The 24,373-nt window shown below is 39.2% G+C and overlaps 1 protein-coding gene across 1 annotated transcript in view; it reads left to right on the top strand.

Annotated features, from left to right (window-relative positions):
• LOC101893958 (uncharacterized) overlaps positions 1-24,373 on the top strand; it is a 262,614-nt gene that overhangs the window by 40,083 nt on the left and 198,158 nt on the right. Inside the window, exon 2 of the mRNA XM_020036679.2 lies at positions 10,385-10,428. The gene's annotated coding sequence lies outside the window, so the exon portion shown is untranslated. The remainder of the gene's footprint in view (positions 1-10,384; positions 10,429-24,373) is intronic.

Genomic DNA, 24,373 nt, shown 5'->3' with positions numbered 1-24,373 from the left:
AAAAAACCGAAAACCATTTCAGATGGGGTTGACACTGCTAATGGCGCTGTTCGATGTTGTAACCGATGCGGTCGTTTGTTAGCTACATAGTTCGTTAACTAAGTAATACAATTTTTATTAATTACGCCAATAGACCATAAAGAACAATAGAGCAGTTGGCGTTCGTCGTCGTTGTTGTTGTTGTTCGCCGTATGGCTTAAAATAGTAAATTCGTTTGAGCCATAAATGTTTGTTAACCATATTTGTAAGGCTATTTTAAAAGGCGACCATTTAGTGGCCTATGAGGGTGGGGGAGGAGAGTGAGACCACTATGAGGGTGTAATTGATAAAGTAAATAACAACACAAGTGCTTACATGTCATTTATGATGAAAACTTGGCTTTTATGTCTGTCAGTTTGGGTGGTGGAGGTGGAGGAGGAGGAGAATGGGCCGCAGAAGAAGCAGAAGAAGAAGAATAAGGCCTAAACACCAAACCAAAATGAAAGCGCTTTGGCAAGAGACCTTAACATAAATTTGAATTGTTTACTAACTAACATGTGTTTTTATAGCTGCTTAGGACAACAACAGCAACAACAACTATGACAATAGGTTTAATTAAAATTTTAGTTTGTCGTCGTCGTCGTTGTTGTAGTTGTTTCTGCTATAAACACGGTTGTGGCACCCAGCGAAAATGGGGTAATTTTGTTTAAATTATTGAGTGGCTCTAAGCATGTACTAGGGTGCTTAGAAGGTTTCGGGTCTTGAATTTAATAGCTAAGTTTTTTATGGAAGCACAAAAGGACTCCTTAAGGAGTCTTTAAAGGCTCTTCTAGAGGGTCTTTCGAGGCTCCTCGAAAAAAGTGTTTCGAGACTCCTTTAATGAAGTCTTTAGAGAGACTCCCCGAAAGGAGTCTTTAGAAAGACTCCTGTAAAGGAGTCTTTAGAGAGACTCATCTAAAGGAGTCTTTAGAGAGACTCCTCTAAAGGAGTTTGTAGAGAGATTTCTCTAAAGGAGTCTTCAGAGAGACTTCCTAAAAGAGTCTTTAGAGAGACTCTTCTGAAGGAGTCTTTAGTGAGACTCCTCTAAAGGAGTCTTTAGAGAGACTCTTCTAAAGGAGTCCTTAGAGAGACTCCTCTAAAGGAGTCAGTAGAGATACTCCTCTAACGGAGTCTGTAGAGAAACTTCTCTAAAGGATTCTGAAGAGAGACTCCTCTAAAGGATTCTATAGAGAGACACCTCTAAAGGATTCTATAGAGAGACTCCTCTAAAGGAGTCTTTAGAGAGACTTCTCCTCTAAAGGAGTCTTTAGAGGCTCCTCTAAAGGAGTCTTTATAGGCTCCTCTAAAGGAGTCTTTAGAGGCTCCTCTAAAGGAGTCTTTAGAGGCGCCTTTGAATGAGATCTTTAGAGGCTTCTCTGAAGGAGTCTTTAGAGATTCCCCTGAAGAAGTCTCTATAGACTCCCCTGAAGAAGTCTCTATAGACTCCCCTGAAGAAGTCTCTATAGACTTCCCAAAAGGAGTCTCTATAGACTCCCCTGAAGGAGCCTCTATAGACTCCCCTGAAGGAGTCTCTATAGACTCCCCTGAAGGAGTCTCTATAGACTCCCCTGAAGGAGTCTCTATAGACTCCCCTAAAGGAGTCTCTATAGACTCCCCTGAAGGAGTCTCTATAAACTCCTATGAAGGAGTCTCTATAGACTCCTATCAATGAGTCTCTGTAGACTCCCTTGAAGGAGTCTCTATATACTCCCCTGAAGGAGTCTCTATAGACTCCCCTGAAGGAGTCTCTATAGACTCCCCTGAAGGAGTCTCTATAAACTCTCCTAAAGCAGTCTCTATAGACTCCCCTGAAGGAGTCTCTATAGACTCCCCTGAAGGAGTCTCTATAGACTCCCCTGAAGGAGTCGCTATAGACCCCCTGAAAGAGTCTCTAGGACCCCCTCAAGGAGTCTCTATAAACTCCATTCAAGGAGTCTCTGTAGACTCCCTGCAAAAACCCCGTGAATTTTTCTTCGGAGTTTCGGTCCTTTTAGACATTTTAACGTAACTTCCATGGGCACCTATCCTCCCATTGCTTAGGATCCATGCCCCCCTCTTCATGAGTACAGTTGCATGCCTGGGAGCCTAATTTTATTTGCCTTCCCATCAACTTCTGACACCATATCTGTAATTCTTTCGGCTTTACATGCTTTACACCATCGAACATTGAACGGAAGTGGGTTACAATTACACGGCGATCTTAACATTGTTGTGCGGTAATCTATTGTTGTTTCAGGTTGTTTGTTATAAACTGCACCTGACAACTTTACTTAACACCAATGTGTGAGTGTGAGAGTGGTTGTGGAGGTTGTCTGAAAGAACTTCAAAACAAACATAACCTGGTTTTCCACTATTCAGTCGGGCAGTCATTCCGTCATAACTACTTAGGCAAGAACCAAGTCAATAAAGAAAACAGAAACTCTGACAAAAGAGACACAAGTTCTTTTCTTGACAAAGACAACCTAACTGGCCGCCTTAGTCACAAAGAACTGGAGCAACATTTCAATAGATAAATATGGCCCCAAAGAATAGCGGAAATATAAAAATGTTTTGCCAAACAGAGCTTGTGGCTCTAAGACTCGAAACTCGTTTGGCGTTCGTTTTTTAATTCAAGGAAACAAATTTTTAGTTTAGTTTTCAGTTTCTGAAACGTGTCGTTTTGGTAGCAGTAACTGTGTGTTTGGCCAATTTTTCTGCAGTTTCATCTCATTTTCGTTTCATTTGTTAGTAGGCCAACCATAAAAGGTCTTGGAGGCCAATTACTTTGGCAGGGGAGTCCGATTTTTTGCTGCTTAATTCTTACAACATGAATTCAGCAATTTTTTAATGGGTTATTGTGTTTTTGCTTGTGGGCTTAGCGATGATAATAACCCGCAACAACGGAGGCAGCAGCAGCAGCAGCTCTGGCTTTATGAAATTTATCCAACCAATTTTCGGCCTACATTAACACATTTCAATAATAACATAATCATGAGTACTTCAGCATTTTTTTTTTTTTCATTTCTTTTTATTTTGTATTTTTTTTGGTATTGAGTTCAATTCGTTTTTGGGGCCACATCAGTTGAAACGTGTAGTTCTTTTTTGTGGCTGATGGAAAAGCGAAGCGGTCAAAAACCTACTTGCATGCTTGATTTATAATTTTTGTTGTCATGTCTTGGCAAAAAAAAAAAAAACGTTTTTAAAAACATAATGTACACTGAGGAAAAAATTGTATATAGGTTCCCTCAAATTAATCTTTATAGATTCCCTCAAAGGAGTCTTTATAGGTTCCCTGAAAGCAGGCTTTATAGGCTCCCTAAAACCCTCCTTTTAGATTAGTCTCTAAAGACTCCTTTAGAAGAGTCTCCAACGACTTATTTAGATGAGTCTGCAAAGAGAGGAGTCTCCAAAGACATCTTTAGAGGGGTCTCCAAGGACTCCGTAAGAGGAACCTCTAAGGACTCCTTTAGAGAAGTCTCCAAGGACTCCTTTAAAGGAGTTTCTAAAGACACCTTCCGAGGAGTCTCTAAAGACTCGTTTAGAGGAGTCTTTAAAAACACCTTTCGAGGGAACTCTAAATACTCCTTTAGAGGAGTCTCTAAAGACTCCTTTAGATGAGTCTCTAAAAACTCCTTTAGAGGGATCTCCAAAGACTCCTTTAGAGGAGTCTCCAAAGATCCTTCTCTAAAATCGCCTTTAGAGGAGTCCCTAAAGACTCCTTTGGAGGATTATCTAAAGACTCCTTTAGAAGAGCCTCTGAAGACTCCTTTAGAGTTGTCTCCAAAGACTCCTATAGGGGAGCCTCTTGAGACTCATTTAGAGGAGCCTCTAAAGACCCCTTTAGAGGAGCTCCTGAAGACTCCTTGAGAGGAGTCTCTAAAGACCCCTTGAGAAGAGTCTCTAAAGACTCTTTTAGAGGAGTCCTTAAAGACTCTTTTAGAGGAGTCCTTAAAGACTCCTTTAGAGGAGTCTCTAAAGACTCCTTCAGAGGAGTCTCTAAAGACTCCTTTAGAGGAGTCTCTAAAGACTACTTTAGAGGAGTCTCTCTAAAGACTCCTTTAGAGAAGTCTCTCTAAAGACTCCTTTAGAGGAGTCTCTAAAGACTCCTTTAGAGGAGTCTCTAAAGACTCCTTTAGAGGAGTCTCTCTAAAGACTCCTTTAGAGGAGTCTCTAAAGACTCCTTTAGAGGAGTCTCTCTAAAGACTCCTTTAGAGGAGTCTCTAAAGACTCCTTTAGAGGAGTCTCCAATGACTCCTTTAGAGGAGTCTCCAAAGACTCCTTTAGAGAAGTCTCCAAAGACTTCTTTGGAAGAGTCCCCAAAGACAGGCTCCCTCAAAGGAGCCTTTATAGGCTCCATCAAAGGAGCCTTTATAGGCTCCATCAAAGGAGCCTTTATAGGCTCCATCAAAGGAGCCTTTATAGGCTCCATCAAAGGAGCCTTTATAGGCACCGTCAAAGGAGCCTTTACAGGCTCCGTCAAAGGAGCCTTTATAGGCTCCATCAAAGGAGCCTTTTTAAGCTCCGTCAAAGGAGCCTTTTTAGCTCCGTCAAAGGAGCCTTTTTAAGCTCCACCAAAGGAGCCTTTATAGGCTCCGTTAAAGGAGCCTTTATAGGCTCCGTTAAAGGAGCCTTTATAGGCTCCGTTAAAGGAGCCTTTATAGGCTCCGTTAAAGGAGCCTTTATAGGCTCCGTCAAAGGAGCCTTTATAGGCTCCGTTAAAGGAGCCATTATAGGCTCCGTTAAAGGAGCCTTTATAGGCTCCGTTAAAGAAGCCTTTATAGGCTCCGTTAAAGGAGCCTCTATAGGCTCCGTTAAAGGAGCCTCTATAGGCTCCATCGAGGGAAACTTTATAGGCTCCCTCAGAGGGGCCTTTGTAGGTTCCCTCGGAGGAACCTTTGAGGTCTCCCTTAAAGGAACCTTTTAAATGAGGTTTTTTTGGCTCCTTTAAAGGAGCCTGTATAGTTTGCCTCAAAGAGGCTTTATAGATTCCCTCAAGGAGCTTTTATAGGCTGCCGCAAATTAGCCTTTTTAGGCTCCCTCAAAGGAGGCTTTATGGTCCTCAAAGGAGCAGAGAGTATTTATAAACTGTTGTCCCTCTTCCGTTATACATTTCTGTCTCTCTCTCCCTCTCTCTCTCTCTCTCTAAAAACCTCTCTTAACTCCCCCGCCTATTCTCTTTCAGTGTAATTTATGCAGAAGACCACATAAAGCCCCCTAATGATCCTCGATATAAAAAAAAACACAAAACCTTGATGTCTTATTTTATACCGTGAATTGATCGATGCCTTTTTGATAATTTTTCGCTTTATTGTTCTTTTACGAGGGGGTTCAACGAAAATAAAAAGACAAGGCCTTTAGCTAAGCGCGGAGAGTTCAATAGTCGCTACGAATTATTAAATATTTTGCAGAAAAAACCGAAACCAATGAACGAACGCATAGACATCTGACATCTATGGAACTTCAAATGATGATCGAGGCGAATTCAATCATCAAACACTTAACATTACCGGCTTTGATTTGTATTTCGTTTTTGAGCTGCCGCCGTACCCGTCAGCGTCATCAACGCTCAATGGAGAGGAGGATTAATATTTGACGGAAATTAACATTTTTTTTTGTTTGACTCGATGCGGCCAGATTTGTTTGCCGAAGAAGGCAGGCAGCAACATCGATTTTGTCACACATGTTCGCTGTTCCCAGACCCAAAGAGCAACAGACAGTCAGACAGCCGGCTGTGCGGGTCGCAAACAATGTTGATTGGTTTTTGGTTGGGCTATGCTCGCTCGCTCGCTCCCTCGTTTGTGTAGCACATGCCTCTCCTCGACTCCGACTGCTTGTGGAAGACAGGTTCTGCTTGTTTTTTTTTTCGGTCGTTTCTGCTCGGTGTGATTTTAAATCAGCACTTAATCACGTTTTGCCAAATTGAAAGAGACAAACACCAAAAACTAAAATGGCTAAAAAATGTTGATGATGGAGCTGAAAAAGAATTGGCTATGAAAATTAAAAATCATTTTTATTGTTGTTGTTGTTGTTGTAGTTGTTGTTGCTCGTGTACTCACATATGATTTGGATATTTTGTTTTGGAGACGTAAAGGTGACTTTTTTTGCATTGCTTGACACAGTGTTTGGGAGGGTTATATATTCAGCAAAGATTAGCAGAGGAAATGAACAGTATTTAGAAAATGAAATATTTGGGGCTGACATGGGGCTTATGATATTTTTCAGGCTCCTCATTGGATCTTGAAATAATAGGTCTTTGAATTTTTATATTAGGAAGAGGAAAAGTAAAAATCCCCTTGAAATTGGAATTGAAAACCCGTGGACTCTTCTATGGAATACAATGTGTCATAGGTGTCTGGATAGGTCACTCTTTAAAATAAAATGCTTCCTTCGGAGAATAGGCAAACTATAGCGAAGACATAAACCGATTTTTCACAAGGGGATAATTGTGGTAACAACGTCTAACGCCATAATTTCTACATTTTTTTAATTTTATTGAATGAATGCAAAAAAAAGAAATCGGAAATAGCATCCAACTTTAGAATAAGTTTAGATTTGGTCGAATTGGTCACCTTTGGCACGAATTATGGCCTTCAAACGGCCGGTCAATGAAACCATCACACGTTGCCCGAATGTTGTTTTGCAGAATTTTGGTCCATTCCCTGCGAAGCGCTTGTTTGAGGTGATCGACACTTTGGTATTTTTTAGTGCCAACCTTGCTTTTCAAAATACTCCACAAACACAATAGTCCAACGGATTGGTATCCGGAGATTTTAGTGGACATTGTGCGCTGGAAATGAAACGAGGAATCTCATTTTGTAATTATTCTTGGGTTGCGCGTGCTGAATGCGGTGGTGCTGAGTCCTGTTGGAATCTTCAGGTCTGCGGCCAAAATGCTTGTGTGCCCAAGGCTTTAAAACACCCTCCAGAATATTTTCGCAATAATATTCGGCATTTATTCTGATGCCACCCACGGTCGATTAATACGAGCGGAGAGCGACCATCGGCTTTTATGCCGGCCCACACCATCACCATGGCCGGCGCATGAGTTCTGGTGGCCAACCGAAAGTGCAAATTTTCAGCTGACCTCTTTGGCTAATAAACACGATCATTTTGTTTGCTGGACAACGAACAAACTTCTGGACAACGAATATTTTCTCATCGGAGAAAACCAAATTCGACAGTTCGCCACTTCCAAGCCAAGCGAAGCAACTCTTTAGCTCTTTTGAGTCTATTTTTTTCTGTTGCGGTGTAAGTTCTTGCGCTTTTTGGAATTTCAATGGCTTTATCCCGAGCTCATTTTTCAATATTTGCCGAATGGAATATTGCGATATGTTCAGCTCAACACGAGCCATTTTTCGGTCACTGTGACGCAGGTTTCGATCAAATCGCTTCTTTACTTTTCGAACCATTTCTGATGATGTTGCTGTTTTCTTTACGTCCACTTACTTGACCTCTGGCTATGCTACCAGTATCACGGTAACACGCCATGGTACGAGCCACAAAAGATTTATTCACATTTTATTGCTGGAGTGCTTTAACGATCGCAACTTTTGTTTTTCCAGCCAAATATAAAGAAATCACACTAAAGGCTTTTAGGAGACTTTATAAAATATCGCTTTTCTATTGCAGATCCTTGTTAGGAATTCCTTGAATGTCATTTTGTCCATAGGAAACTATTCGAAAGACATTGACTTTGTAGAGGTTCTTTCAATTGTGTTTCTGAAATTTGAGAGAGTCCTTTTTTGGTTTTTTTTGTAAAAATCCTGTTCGACATTGTTTTGATGTCCAATTTTGAAAAAAGCGATCCTCTCTTAATTATTGAGGTTTAAAGAGGGGTCAACCCCTGTTTATGTCAATGTCTGCTGTCAATCCGCCTTACAATCCTAATGCTTGATGCTCTATGGTTCGCTTTGGTGTTAGGATTGGTTGTGGTTGAGGTCAAACATTAGATACTGCAGTGGTATGCCTACCGTGATCGTAAGAAGGAACCTTGTTCTTCTTCTCGATATAACCGGACAAATAGCTAAATACCCTGCAACCGGGGGTATAAAGTTCCATGTTCTTCCAGCTTTTTCGATGAGAGTTTTTTTTTGAAACAGTTGAACGATCGGGAGATCAAATAACTAAGATCCTTCTTGCTTGATGCTCTATAAGTCTTCGTGTTTTTGGAATGAGATCTTAGTTTTCCCATATTTGAAATTGGATGCCCAAGGTCATATCCTTTTGGAGAACTTTTTTTTGGAAAATGATTTTTTTGAAATATTTGAGAATTTTTTTTTATCAAGTCTAAGTATATTTTCTCAACCCCAATGAACTTTTGACCCTTGCGAGACACTGTTTATACCTCGCCATTAAAAAAAATGAAACTAGTTTTAAATACTTTTTGTTTATGGCAATCCGCAATCTTTTTGGAGAGAAGAAATTAATAAAAGATACAGTTTTTTTTGTTCGGTGATGAAAAGACAACAATGCGAACAGCCACACAAAAGCCCAAAAAAACAGCGACTGGCTGAAGGTTAAACTGGTAATTAATTTATTATTAAAAGATTTTTTTATTAACAAATAAAAGCAAAAAACAACAACACCAAATCAAAGATAGTAAAACTTCAACACCTCTCAGCGGAATTGGGATTATTAATAATTTTTACAAGCCGGACTTATTTTATGGCTTAGCTTGTCAATGCTTTTATGGGTTTTGAGGCGGTGGCGAGATAATTGGAAAAACTCATAAATGGCTCGAAATTATAATCATTGGCGGGGGATTTGAAGGGGAATTGTGAAGGAAGAGGAAGAACGAATAAATGAATGAATGAATGAAATATTCTTTTGGAGGCATTATTGAGGCACGTTCCAACACTTAAAAGACACTTTTGGCGTGGATTATTAAAAAGGGCTAGGTGGATCACCGCAAAACAACAACGACTACAACAACAGCAACACGTACTCCCATTGCCCTAGACATTAACATCCAGAAATTAATAATTCCAGAGGCATAGGCATAGCATTTTAATTATGCGGACGATAGCTTCTCTAGCTGAGCTGTAATGACGTTGCTGATGAATTTCTGGCGATGCCATTGTCAAACGACAACGAATAGTTTCTGTAATTCCATGCGGCGCTGTGATGTGTAGCAGCTAGTTTTCCATTTTCATCCACACAATTCATCAGCATATTTGGAATTAACATTGCGGAATGGCTTGGGCCATAACTTGCTAAGCTCCCCTTCTGCTCTTGCTTCTGCACAACATCGTCATCATCATCCTCAAGCTGTTCCATTCGGGCTAATGTTAATGTTGTTGCCGAATGCAGTTGGGATTATTGTGAATTATTACTCCCTCCCCCTTCCCCCTCCCTCCTTCCATGCTTCTTCATCCTCCTGCCTGCTGTTGTAAATGGAAATTTGTTTTTATTAAATTATGCGCAACGCCAGACGTTATGGCGTGAAAAATTAAAAATTATTCTTCCTTCAATTTTATTCGCTGGCTGCAATGGCCACAGAAGTAGGAAAAGAAGCAGAAGACGGCGGAGAATGTATAAACACTTTACGATTTACTCATAGGAGGATCCCCTCCTTGTAAAAATCGCTTCCATTGTGGAGAAGGGTGAACAATGAACAAAAAATCTGCCACCATTCAGATTTAGACATTTCTACACGTTTCCTTACAAAAAAGGAAATTATTTCCGCACAACTCACACTGGAGTCCAGGGCAAAGAGGAGGCCATAACAATGATTTGTCTTATTCCAAAATGGGAGGAAGGTCGGGTAGGGAGTTGGGAGAGGCTGGAGTAAAACTAAATGAATCATTGAATAATTTCATGGCATTAAAAATTCCCCCAAATGAAACTCCCTTTTCAGTTGGGCATGGCATTTTTATGAACTATTTAGGGACCAGGACTAGGCGGCAGGATGAAGATGCTCGAGGGGCCAATGTAATTAGATGGGAGTTTGGGAGAGAGCTGCTGCAGCGGCAGCTAAACGGAGATTTGCCTAATGATCGTCTAAAGGAAATGGAGTTATCCGGGAGGGAGAGAAGTAAAGGGGTAGGGGCCATGGCAAAAAAATTTTTTTTTTGGTAAATTATTAGCTGGTATTAAAAATGTTTTTAGATTGTTGGGGGGTACGATTTGTCTCTCCAAAATAGAATCGCCTCTAAAAATAGGGATTGTCTTGGTTTTAAATTTGCAAGGTATTGGACTAAAATTATACCTTCCAGCCTTAAATTTTCAAAACTTATAACCCGAATTGTCTCCATTTTAAGGAATACTTTTTTTTCTAATTTTTAAAAAATATTTTTTTTATCATTAACAACATTTTTTAAAATATTTGATCTGAGAATTATATATTTTCATCATCTAATTAACCTTCGATTTTTTTTATTATTTTCAGAAAACAGATAATGGAATAACGTCATAAATTCAATCAAAATCGAGGTAAGTTTTTTTTTTAATTATCTAAATTTATTCACAACTTGTCTATGATTTCGTTCGGAAGTTATGCTTAGCTCATGCAAAGCTTCTTTCGTTAATATTAAATTTTTATAGAAAATTAATATTTTATTCAAAATGCAAAGTTATATTGCCTTGACAAAGATTCGTGAAATTCGAATTCTTCCGAAAGATCTTTTTTAGATAGAGAACCTCTTAAACGTTTTTTTATTCTCACAAAAACGTAACTTTTATGCCCAGCAGGCCCTTCAAAATGAGAATAATTTTTACAAATTCTTCCAGAGACAAAATCTTTGGAAAATTGGACAAACGGCTTTTACTACAGGGCTTCTATCGACAAAAGCCCTTTAAAAAATCGTGTTGCTAGAGAGGGTACATATAATTTGATATGGCCAAAACGTGCCTCATTGAAAAACACGGTTTCAGACCACAGGCCTCTTTGGACCAAATCTGTTTCAGGGTATTTGGAGTCGATCTAGCGATGTTCGTCCATCTCGTCTGTCTTGCTGGCTGGTGCACACGATAACTCTCTAAAGGAGTACCCGATTTGGTCCAAACTTAGTAAATAGCAATATTATTATCAAACTTAGATCGAGTTCGGAGTTGAGCAATATCGGCCCACTTCTTCTGGTACGTACCCCACAAAAAGTCGAAAAACAAAAAAAAAAAAAATGTTTTGCTGCACAGAAAGAGATAGGATAACCCGAATTAGCTCAAACTTTGCAAATCCTAATATTTTCATTAGCGCTACGTCAGCTGCGAAAATGGACAATATCGGTTAACTCCATCAAGTACCTCCTCTACAAAGGGTTCAAAATTTGAATAATTACAACTCTTAGAAAATGTTATGTAAGAGTCCGATTGTCTTCAAATTTCACACATCCCAATATTTTTATAAACCCAAGATCTGCTGCGAAAATGGGATATATTGGTCCACTCGTTCTGGTACCTCCCCCACAAAAGGTCAAAATTTCAAAAAAAAAAAAAAAAAAAATAAATAAATAAATCTGCACAGAAAAATAAGCAATAATCCGATTTTGCTCCAACTTTGCAAATCCGAATATTTCCATCAGTGCTACGTTAGCTTCGAACCTGGACAATATCGGCCCACTCTATCAAGTACTTCCCCCAAAAGGGTCAAAATTTGGAATAATTATAACTCTTATAAAATGTAATGCAATAGTCCAATTGTCTTCAAATTACACACATTACAATATTTTTATCAACCCTAGGTCTGGTGTGAAGATGGAATGTGTCGGTCAACTCCTACTGTCATCTCCCCCTTCTGGTGACTCCCACTATTTTCAATATCCACGTAGCTCATGAAATGCGAAATTATCATCCGATTCCATTCAGACTTCAGGCGCATATCAATATGTCTATCAGTACAAGATCTGTTATAAAAATGGTAGGGATCGAACCATTCCTTCTGGTATCTCACACACAAAGGGTCAAGGTTTTTAATAACCAAAACGATTATAAAATCCGAAATAAGCATCCGGTTATCTTCATATTTCACACATCCCATTATTTCTACTAACACATGGTATTGTGGGAAGATGGAAGATATCGGTTTACTCCTTCTGGTACCTCCCCCACAAATGGTCGAATTTTTTTTTTAAATATATATATTTTCTGTACTGACGATAATCCAATTTTGCTCCAACTTTGCAAATTCTAATATTTGCTAGGTCAGGTGCGAAAATGGACAATATCGGTTAACTCCATCAAGTACCTCCTCTACAAAGGGTTAACATTTTGAATAATTACAACTCTTATAAAATGTAAGAGTTCGATTGTCTTCAAATTTCACACAACCCAATATTTTTATAAACCCAAGATCTGCTGCGAAAATGGGATATATTGGTCCACTCCTTCTGGTACCTCCCCCACAAAGGGTCAAAATTTTGAATATTCGTAAAGCTCATAAAACGCAAAATTAACATCCGATTCCATTCAGACTTGGTTCATCTCAACATTTCCATCAACACAAGATCTGTTATAAAGATGATAGAGATCGGACCATTTCTTCTGGTACTTCGGGTTCAAGATTTTGAAAAACAAAATGTTAAAATAAAACGAAATACGCATCCGGTTCTCTTCAAATTTCACACACACAAACATTTTTGCTGACGCAAGATCTTTTGTGAAGATTATGTATATCTGTGAACCCCTTCTGATACCTCACCCACAAAGGGTTACAATTTTCAATACTTTTAACTGTCATAACTTGCGAAACAAGTCAGCGTTTCTTTATAACTAAATATTTCTCCCAACCAGAAACCTGAGGTAAATATGGAATTTATGATTATTTAGGTCCGATACGAAACGGACAATATTTGCCCATTCCTTCGGAGCCTCCTCCATAGAGAGTCAACTATTTTAAATATTCATAACAAAAGTCAAAATATATTTAAATAATCGAACATTGGCTAAAGGTATACATTTGCCGGCAACCCCGACTGATACATTTTAACTTCCTTTTTTTATACTCTCAACCATACTATGAAGGGTATATTAACTTCGTCGATCCGTTTGTAACTTTTTCCGGGTTTTCAAGTTCCTTTCAAATGGTCGAGGTGGTTATTTTTAATTTTTTTTAATTCTTGAAATGAGGAATTAAGGGGATTTCAACTTTTTCTAAATATTTTCTAGGATTTTGATGCGACTGCGAGGCTGAGCTCAAATTAAAAGTCTTGGGGAGTCATATTTATTTATCGACAATTTTTGTGATATTTTTTGGGAATGCCTTAAGTTCCTTCTCCCTTTTACTCCCTTCCTCTCACTCTCTCTCTCTCTCTCTCTCTATTCGTTATTAACCCTTTCTGTATTCGAGGAAAAATTCGCTTGGTTTGTGTCTTGGCTAGGCAAATTTAAATATATCTTCATGAAAAAAAATATAAAGAAAATATTTTTCAGTTTTTCATAGAATAAGAGTCCATGTCATGGTCTTAATTCTTTTTTACAGAAAATATTTTTGTAGATCTTCAATCTTTTGCCTTATTATTTTCCAAGCGAATTAAATTCCCTTCTGAACCCGAAGCCAAAACCATTTAATTTCTTTTTTTTTCGTTAAATCACTTAAATCTCAGCTTTCTAGTTCTCTTTTAATAGAAATTTCAAAAATTTTCAAAACGAAAAATCCGACACCACAGGCACGAACGAACACACACTCGGTTGCACACTCGCACACCATAAATCAAAGTAAAAATCACTGCAGGGCTAGAGCAGTTCTCTGCAGATTTACTTCCTTTCTTTGAGCCATCATTAGCAGCTCGAGACAATGGCTGAGGGTGAATGTGTGAGTGTGTTTGTGTGTGTGGAACTACTACTTGTCGGGTTATTTCACCCATTCTTCATTTCTTTTTGTTCTGTTTCTGCTTCTTCTGAACTTTTTTTTCTTGAACTGAACGTCGTACATTGTTGTTCATTTTTATTTGTGTGATTTTGATTGCTGCTGCTGCTCTTAACTTAAACTTTGTTTAAATAAAAAAGCTGCTGACCTTTTTATGGGTCATATGTTACAATAATACAAGTCCACAACAACAACAACAGCATAATAGCTAAAGCAGAGACCCAGCAACACCATCAACTAAACGAAACGAAACTTCACTTACAGTTACAACAAACACACAAAATGCAATAAATACAAAATGTGAACAGAATTTTATGAGACTGGCATACTTTGATAATAGAGGGGGTCGACTACGGATTTCTCATAATTGTTTTGTTTTTCTTAGATGTTATCTTTGGGAAATTATTCCTAAGAGACATAGGGCCCTTTTAGTATTCCCTAATCAAATCTATCTGTCATCAGATTACTTCGACCCCATCTAATATATTCTACAAGGACAATGATATACAGGGTGAGATTAAAAAACGGCAACCAACTTCAGACTGCTGTCATTTCTAAGTCACTCGTCCGGCAGCTCTTAAAATTATTCCAGCTACAGCTCATTATATTGTTTACAAGCGAACAAAAGCATTTTGGCGAGAATTTTCCAGAAAAAAAGTTATTCGTGATGGAATTCAGGAATCGTGATAGTGTGATTTCTGTATATTCGGCTGGAAAACCACAAGTGGCTATCGTTAGAGCACTCCAGCATTTAAATGTGAATAAATCTTCGCTCGTTACCGTGATACTGGTAGCGTAGCTTGACGTCAAGGACGTGGACGTTGTGAACGGAAGAAAACAGCAACATCAGCCGAAATGGTTCGAAAAGTAAAGAAGCGACTTGATCGAAACCCGCATCGCAGTGGCCGAAAAATGGCTCGTGAGTTAAACATATCGCAATATTCCCTATTCGACAAATATTGACAAAATGAGCTCGGGGTAAAACAATTGAAATTCCAAAAAGTGCAAGAACTTACACCGCAAGAGAAAGAAAATAGACTCAAAAGAACTGAAGCGAAGCAACGCTTGGCCGAAAGTAGTGAACTGCCGAATTTGGTTTTCTCCGATGAGAAAACATTCGTTGTCCAGCAAACAAAATAATCGTGTTTACCTGCCAAAGAGGTCAGCTGAAAATGTGCACCTACGGTTGGCCACCAGACACCAGAACTCAAGCGCCGGCCAGGGTGATTGTGTCATGGCGGCCATAACAGTCGATGGTCACTCTCTGCTCGTCAAGGAATTAGACGGAAGAAAACATCAGCAGAAATGGTTCGAAATGTAATGAAGCGAATTGATCGAAACCCGTGTGGTCATGGCCGAAAAATGGCTCGTAACCTGAACATATCGTAATAGTCCATTCGGCAAATATTGAAAAATGAGCTCGGGGTAAAGCCATTGAAATTCCAAAAAATGCAAGAACTTACTCCGCAACAGAAAGAAAATAGACTCAAAAGAGCTGAAGCGAAGTAACGCTTGGCCGAAAGTGGTGAACTGCCGAAATTGGTTTTCTCCGATGAGAAAACATTCGTTGTCCAGAAAACAAAATGATAGTGTTTACTTGCCAAAGAGGTCAGCTGAAAATGTGCACCTTCGGTTGGCCACCAGACACCAGAACTCAAGCGCCGGCCATGGTGATTGTGTCATGGCGACCATAACAGTCGATGGCATCAGAATAAATGCCGAATATTATTGCGAAAATATTCTGGAGAGTGTATGAAAGCCTTGGGCACGCACCTTCGGTTGACCACCTGGCATCAGAACTCAAGCGCCGGCCATGGTGATGGTGTGGGCTGCCATAACAGCCCTAATTCGCTCTCCGCTCGTATTAAACGACCGTGACATTAGGATAAATGACAAATATTATCGCGAAAATATTCTGGAGGGTGTATTAAAGCCTTGGGCACGCAAATATTTTGGCCCCAGACCTTGAACAATCCAACAGGACTCAGCACCTTCGCACTCTGCACGCGCCACCTAAGCATGGTTGCAAAATGAGGTTCCTCGCTTCATTCCTAGCGCACATAGGCCACCAAAATCCAATCCGTTGGACTATTGTGTCGGGAGTATTTTGGAAAGCAAGGTTGGCTCTAAAAATACCAAAGTGTCGATCACCTCAAGCGAGCGTTTCCCCAGGAATGGACCAAAATTCTGCGGAGCAACATTGGGGCAGCGTATGACGGTTTCATAGGCTGGCCGTTTGAAGGCCATAATTCGTGCCAAAGGTGACCAATTCGAACAAATCTAAATTTATTCTAAAATTTGATTTCCGATTTTTTTCTTTCGATCAATAAAATTAAAAAAAAAAAAACAAGTAAAAATATATTATGTTCGGCCGGGCCAAACTTTTAATACCCTCCACCTTAGGGTAAAGGAAACATTAGAAGAAATGTGGCAAAAGCCATTAAAATGCCGTATATCGGGAGGTACCGTAATATGGGGGCTATACCAAATCGTGGACCCATACATGCAATGTTTCGGCGCTCGGAGTAGGACCCATTTTGACCTACAAATACCAATTTTCAGACAAATCCGTGAAAAATGTGACAAAAATCGTCAAAATACCGAATATCGGGAGGTTCCGTTATATGGGGGCTATACCAAATCGTAGACCCATACTTGCAATGTTTCGCTACCGGGGCTGGAACCCATTATGACCAACAAATACAAATTTTTAGATAAATCCCTGAAAAAATGTGGCAAAAATAATCAAAATACCGAATATATGGGGGCTATACCAAAACGTGGACCTATACAAGCAATGTTTTGCCACACGCTCAGGGACCCTTTATGACCTACAAATACCAATTTCCAGACAAAGCCGTGAAAAAATTTGGCATAAATCATCAAAATACCGAATATCGGGAGTTTCCGTTATATGGGGACTATACCAGAACGTGGACCGATATATCTCATTTTCAATACCAACCATCCTGATTTCAACAGACAGACAGACAGACTGACGGACAGACCGACATCGTTAAATCGACTTAGAATTTTCTGCTGATTATGAATATATATACATTATGGGGTCTTCGACGAATATTTAAGGACGTTACAAACGGAATGACAAACTTAATATACCCTCCTTTCTAAGGTGGAGGGTATAAAAATGTTAAAAATATGGCGTTTGACTTTGTTGCAGTTTTTTCTATCTCACCCTGTACATACAGATTTGTGGCCTTAATAACATTTCATGACCAAATCCCTCGGCCTCGCAATTTCTACGACCCCATCCAATATATACTCTACATATTTACGTATTATGTACGTATCTGTATGTCGCAATGTACCGGGATGTGATAATAAATATTATAGTAGTATTTACATACAACAATAATAGTAACAACAACAACAACACAAGCAACGATATCAATGGTAGGCAACAACAGGCAGTTGTAATGGCAGCCAGGCTACAACAGGGCACATGGCATCAACACTTCACCAAAACTTTGTTGTTACAAATTTGTTGTTGTTGGCCCTCCAGTCCATTCATCCATTCATAGTTGGAGCCTCCACTGCAGCTGCTGCTGATGTTGAATAGAAAACCCGCTAAATTGCACAAAAAATTTTCCGAAGCATATCCCAACTAAGCCCTAACTACATTGTACTTCCTTCAACTGCAAGCTAAGCACAAAAATTTAGTGCAGAACCTAACAGCAACAACAACTACTACACCAATAAAAAATTTGCATATTTTTGGTGATAATAAAATAATCTGCAACACACACACTCATACAAAGCCATTATATCGAATTGTTTGGATTTTATGGTTGGTTGGCTGGTTGAGTCAATTACATCCTGACAAACATTTGAAAACATTTGCCAAAATAAGCAACAGCAACAACATCAGTAATTGTAGGTTTTTCTCTTCGATTTTGAAGTTAGCTTCGGACCAAGTATGCAATTTTGTTGTTTTTTGATTCGGATGGTAGTTAAATTCCTATCCACCTCCTCTGCTATGGGCTACGAACCCCCCTAACTTGTTGTGGCTTCCACTGCAATTGTCTTCTCGTTCGCTAAGCCAATATTGACCCAGATATCTGGAAAATTTATAGGATGTCTGAATGTCTAAAGTGGAAGGAAAACAACACGCAACACATTTTTTTCAATTTTTGTTATTTGGCAGGTTGCGAAATCAGTTAAATTCTTTTCGACAATATCGAAGTAAATATATTTTTTTTCACTTGGCTGGGAGTGTGGAGCATGGCTTTTTTCGCTGCAGCCATTATGTCGCCAATATGTCTTGGTTATTTGATTTCCGCACACAAAAGTTGAAGACAAAACCAAAAAGAAACAACAAATTCCAAAGATATGCGATGCGAATATGGGTGAGGATAATTGGCAATGTGTGTTTTAGTTTCGGAAATAAATTCACTTTTGTTGTTGGATGCTGGAGATAATGCCTCTCGATAAAGGGGAATAGGAAGAGATAAGGCTCTGAATTAGGGCGACTTTTCTATAAATTGGGCCAACACATTGAAATATAGACAAAAGACTTTTCAAAAAGTCCCTTTTTTATATCCTCCATGGGGGGTATATTAAGTTCGTCATTCCGTTTGTAACACATCGAACTAATAATTTTAGCTCATTATATGGTTTACAAGCGTACAAAAGCATTTTGGTGAGAGTTTTCCAGAAAAAAAGTTACTCGTGATGGCCTCCAGAATTCGAGCGCGATAGTGTGATTTCTTTATATTTGATTGGAAAACCACAAGTGGCTATCGTTAGGTCACTCCAGCATTTAAATGTGAATAAATCTTTTGTGTCTCGTACCATCGCTCGTTACCGTAATACTGGTAGCGTAGCCCGACGTCAAGGAAGTGGACGGAAGAAAACAGCAACATCAGCAGAAACGGTTCGAAAAGCAAAGAAGCAACTTGATCGAAATCCTCGTCGCAGTGGCCGAAACATGGCTCGTGAGCTGAACATATCGCAATATTCCATTCGGCAAAATTTTGAAAAAACAGCTCGGGGTAAAGCCATTGTAATTCCAAAAAGTGCAAGAACTTACACCGCCACGGAAAGAAAATAGACTCAAAAGAGTTAAAAAGTTGCTTCTCTTGGCCGACAGTGACGAACTGCCGAAATTGGTTTTCTCCGATGATCGTGTTTCGTTGCCAAAGAGGTCAGCTGAAAATGTGCAGCTTCAGTTGACCACCAGCACTCAAACGCCGGTCATGGTGATGGTGTGGGCCGCCACAACAGTCAATGGTCGCTCTCCGCTTGTATTAATCGACCGTGGCATTAGATTAAATGCCGAATATTATCGCGAAAATAATATTCGGCATAACAGCCGATGGTCGCTCTCCGTTCGTACTAATTGACCGTTTCATCAGAATATATGGCGAATGTTATCGCGAAAATATTCTGGAGGGCGTATTAAAGTCTTGGGCACGCAAACATTTTGGCCGCAGTCCTTGGACATTCCAACAGGACTCAGCAACATCGCACTCAGCACTCAGCTACCCAAGAATGGTTACAAAATAAGGTTCCTCGCTTCATTTCCAGCGCACAATGGCCACCAAAATCTCCGGATACCAATCCGTTGGACTATTGTGTCTGGAGTATTTTGGAAAGCAAGGTTGGCACTAAAAAATAACAAAGTGTTCGTTCACCTCAAACAAGCGCTTCGCCGGGAATGGGTCAAAATACTGCAGAGCAGCATTCGGGCAGCGTGTGAAGGTTTCATTGGCCGTTTTAAGGCCATAATTCGTGCCAAAGGTGACCAATTCGAACAAATCTAAACTTATTCTAAAATTTGATGCTATTTCCGACATTTCTTGCTTTTATTCAATAAAATTTAAACAAAAAATGCAAAAATTATGGCGTTTGACTTTGTTGCAGTTTTTTTTTATTTCAGCCTGTAGTTTTGCGCTCTCCCTCTTTTTATAAACCCTTCTGAACCCCAACTAAATTCGAGTAACTTTTGTCATTCTTAGGTAAATTTTCAATTTATATTCACGGATTTATGCACATATTCTCTAACAATTTCCTGTTGCTACAATTCCACCCATCGCTGTCGTTTTCATTTAACCTAATTGAATGCGAAAAGCTTCCCCATTGAAAGCTATACGGTATTAATATATTATCTTGATTTTGACTTGATAACCGAATATGTGATTAAGGATTTTCTGCCACCTCTCCCTCTCTCCCTTTCTCTCTCTGGACAACGACTTTCTCCGCCACAACAAAATACTGGGAACATCTGCATCTGTCAACATTGAATTGAATATTCATTTGTTACAATTCAATTCATATTCATATCATGTAATCAAGTCGACAACAGGCAGGCAACCATCCGACATCTCTTCGAGTATTCCACAGCACTTGAATTCAATTTATAACCACTTTTGTGGTCATTTATTTTATGACGAAGGAGCTCATATCTGTGATTATCACCCCCCCCCCCCCCCACTCCTTGGAATATGCGAGTTTGTCTCATTTGTCATTTGCCATTATTATTTTGGAATATGATTATCCTATGTGGAGGAGAGAGAGAGTGAGTGAGTGAGTGAGTGTGTTGGGGCATGGGTGGTATTTTAGGTTGACTTGAAATCGAAATCTTCTTATCTTGTGTTGACACACGGTATCGGCACACATACATAGGCACATACAGGGTGAGATAAAAAAAACGGCAACAAAGTCAAACGACATAATTTTTACAACATTTTTTTAAAATTTTTTGAATGAAAGCAAAAAAAATGTCGGAAATATCATCAAATTTTAGAAAAAGTTTAGATTTGTTCGAATTGGTCACCTTTGGCACGAATTATGGCCTTCAAACGGCCGGCCAATGAAACCGTCACACGCTGCCCGAATGTTGCTAAGCGGTATTTTGCCCCATTCCCGACGATTTTATAATCAGAATCTTAACCATTTATAGGGGAGGTACCAGAAGCCAAGGTCCGATCTCTACCATATTCATAAAAGATCTTTTGTTGATGAAAATTTTGACATGTACCAAGTCTGAATGAAATCCGATACATTGCATCTTCACACTAGACCTTAAGTCAATAAAAATATGGGAATGTGTAAAATTTTAAGGCAATCGGACTCTTACATCACTTTTTAAAAGAGTTATAATTATTCAAAATGTTGACCCTTTGTGGAGGAGGTACTTGATGCAGTGGACCGATGTTGTCCATTTTCGCACCTGACCTAGCAAAGATGGAAATATTAGGATTTGCAAATCGGATTATCCTTTCACTTTCTGTGCAGTAATATATTTTTTTTCGACTTTTTGTGGGTGGGGTACCAGAAGGAGTGGACCGATATTGCCCATTTCCGAACTCGAACTTTTCGGGCGAAACGCTAGCTTGAGGTTATCGACACTTTGGTATTTTTTAGTGCCAACCTTGCCTTCAAAAATACTCCAGACACAATAGTCCAACCGATTGGTATCCGGAGATTTTGGTGGCCATTGTGCGCTGGAAATGAAGCGAGAACCTCATTTTATAACCATTCTTGGGTGGCGCGTGCTGAATGCGATGGTGCTGAGTCCTGTTGGAATATCCAAGGTTTGCAGCCAAAATGTTTGCCTGCCCAAGGCTTTAATACATCCTCTAGAATATTTTCGCGATAATATTCGATATTTATTCTGATGCCACGGTCGATAAATACGAATGGAGAGCGACCATGGGCTGCTATGGCATCCCTCACACTACCACTTGAGTTCTGGTGTCTGGTGGCCAACCGAAGGTGCACATTTTCAGCTGACCTCTTTGGCAAGTAAAAACGAGCGGATCATTTTGTTTGCTGGACAACGAACAAACTGCTGGACAACGAATGTTTTCTCATCGGAGAAAACCAAATTCGGCAGTTCACCACTTTCGGCCAAGCGAAGGAACTCTTTAGCTCTTTTGAGTCTATTTTTTTCTGTTGCGCTTACACCGCACTTCTTGCACTTTTTGGAATTTCAATGACTTTACCCCGAGCTAATTGTTCAATATTTGCCGAATAGGAAATATTGGGATATGTTCGCCTCACGAGCCATTTTTTCGGCAACTGCGATGCAGGTTTGGATCGCTTTTTTATTTTTCGAACCATATCTGCTGATGTTGTTTTTTTCTTCCGTCCACTTCCTTGACCTAGGGCTACGCTACCAGTATCATGGTAACGAGCGATGGTACAGGACACAAAACATTTATTCACATTTAAATGCTGGAGTGCTCTAACGATAGCCACTTGTGGCTTGAATTCCATCACCAATAACTTTTTATCTGGAAAATTCTCACAAAATGCTCTTGTGTCCGCTTGTAAACAATATAATGAGCTGCCACTGGAATAATTTTAAGAGCTGTCGGACGAGTGGCTTAGAAATGACAGCAGTCTGAAGTTGGTTGCAGTTTTTTCATCTCACCCTGTATATCTATCCAGTACATATCATGACAAAGGAACAGATTCCCTACCATCATCATCACCACCATCATCGTCGTCTTTGGCAGCATCAATTCAATCTCCAATTCATTCGTTCAGCCATTCATTCATATTTTGATGATAACTCTTCAAATTGAAATTGAGAGTTTTGTTCGGAAATTTATTCTAATAATTGTTGTTGTTGTTGTTTGAGGGGGAGGATGTTGCAAGAATGTTAACACACACACCAGATCTCATCACAAATATTTGTCTTATCTTCTCACTCACTCAGATGGTCTCTGTACGCCCCTCCATTATTCAAATTTGATATCAACACTAATTTCCATATTCCATTCTAAAATTCCCATACCCTCCCTCTGTATTAAATTACACGAGCGTTCTCCTCTCCCCCTCCCCCATCTCTCTCTCTCTCCGTTCCCCCTTTAACTCTTGGTCCCCATAGAACTGCCATTGAGCAGTGTTTTGAAAATAAGATTTATTTAAACCGGCGAAGGGAATGCATATTTAAATGAGTAGCCGGGTTCTTCTGCTCCATGGATATTTGATAATGTTATCAGCCTATGCTGTTGTTGATGTTTTTGTTAGTTTGTTAGCTGGTTTGTTTGTCATTCATGAGTGGGAGTGTTAAGCTCACGTTTCACATTTTCTTATAAATCTTGTGGTTCTGCTGCGGCTGCTATTGTTGTTGTTGTTTTTTTTACATCAGCTGTGAAAGCCTTTCGTTAACACTTTTCTTTGGCTGTGGGTTTTATTTTTTTGGTTTTCCATTCATTGTTTGTTTTGAACTTTTGTTGTTTTTCTGACGGGGTTTTCATTGTTTACTTATTTGTCAAACCCATTTCGTGATGGATGTCGACAGTGTTTTGTTAAGATTTCGTTTCTAAGCTCTCGTCAAATAGAATTTACAAAATTATGTCAGTAAGACGTTGGCACCAGCAGTAAAATAAGGTAATTTGGAAAATAGGCCGGGTGGCCCCATAAAAACTTTTGGAGACAAAATCACAGCAAATTTACGGAGGTTTTTTCAATCCAAAAAAAACTAAGGACCGATTATTTTTGTGGAAAAAGTTAGATATTAGAAATAGAGAAAATAAAGGGACATTTAGAAACAAACAATGGGTGAATAAATATATTTTCTTATGGAAAATTATATTTCAGACCCTACAGAGTACATATATTCTTGATCAAAGTAAAATTCTAAGTTTTAGCAAAGAGCATTAAAATTTAGCACAGAACATTATTTTGTCTGCAGTCAGGTCAAGTTCGAAGATGGGCTGTATTGGTCCACGATATAACGGTGTATTGATGATTTGAGTCACTATTTCAATTGAGTTGTCTAAAATTCGGTATTTGAAGTTGAATATCGTTTTGTGGAATGCATGTAACTGGTATGCGGCAAAGTGAAAAAATGTATAAAAACAAGTAAAAAGCAGTAAGTTCGGCCGGGCCGAACTTTGAATACCCTCCACCATTTAGAACGAATTTGAAAATTTTCGAAAAAGATAACATTCGCCAAAAATTCTGTTAACATTTTAGAAATACCGAATATAGCCGTATATTAGGGCCTGTACGACCATACCATATTCAAATTCGAAACTTGAAATAAACGGTAATAAAAAATCATCAAAATACCGTACATAGGAAGGTACCTTTATATAAGAGCTATACGAAGACCTGGACCTGCATAGACAATTTTCTGTCACAGGCTGTAGCTTCAATTACGAACTTCAAATACGACATCTCAAACAATTCCGGGGTGAGTATTGTACCTAAAATCGTCAAAATACCGAATATTGGGAGGTACCGTTGTATGGGGGCTATACGAAGACGTGGACCTGCATAGACAATTTTTTGTCACGGACTGTAGTTCCCATTACGAACTCTAAATACGACATATTAAACAATTCCGGTGAGTATTGTACCTAAAATCGTCAAAATACCGAATTTAGGGAGGTACTAATATATGTGGCCTATACGAAGACCTGGACCTGCATTAGGCAATCTTCTGTCACGGACTGTAGTTTCCATTACGAACTCTAAATGCGTAATTTGAAAAAAATCCGGTGAATACTGACGCTAAAATCATCAAAATATCGAATATCGGGAGGTACCGTTATATGGGGCTCTATGAAAACGTGGACCTACATGGCCCATTTACGA

Source organism: Musca domestica, unplaced genomic scaffold, assembly GCF_030504385.1.
Source record: "Musca domestica strain aabys unplaced genomic scaffold, Musca_domestica.polishedcontigs.V.1.1 8, whole genome shotgun sequence".
NCBI lineage: Eukaryota > Metazoa > Arthropoda > Insecta > Diptera > Muscidae > Musca > Musca domestica.
Note: the sequence above shows the minus strand (reverse complement) of the source record. Positions and strands in the feature narration are given on the sequence as shown.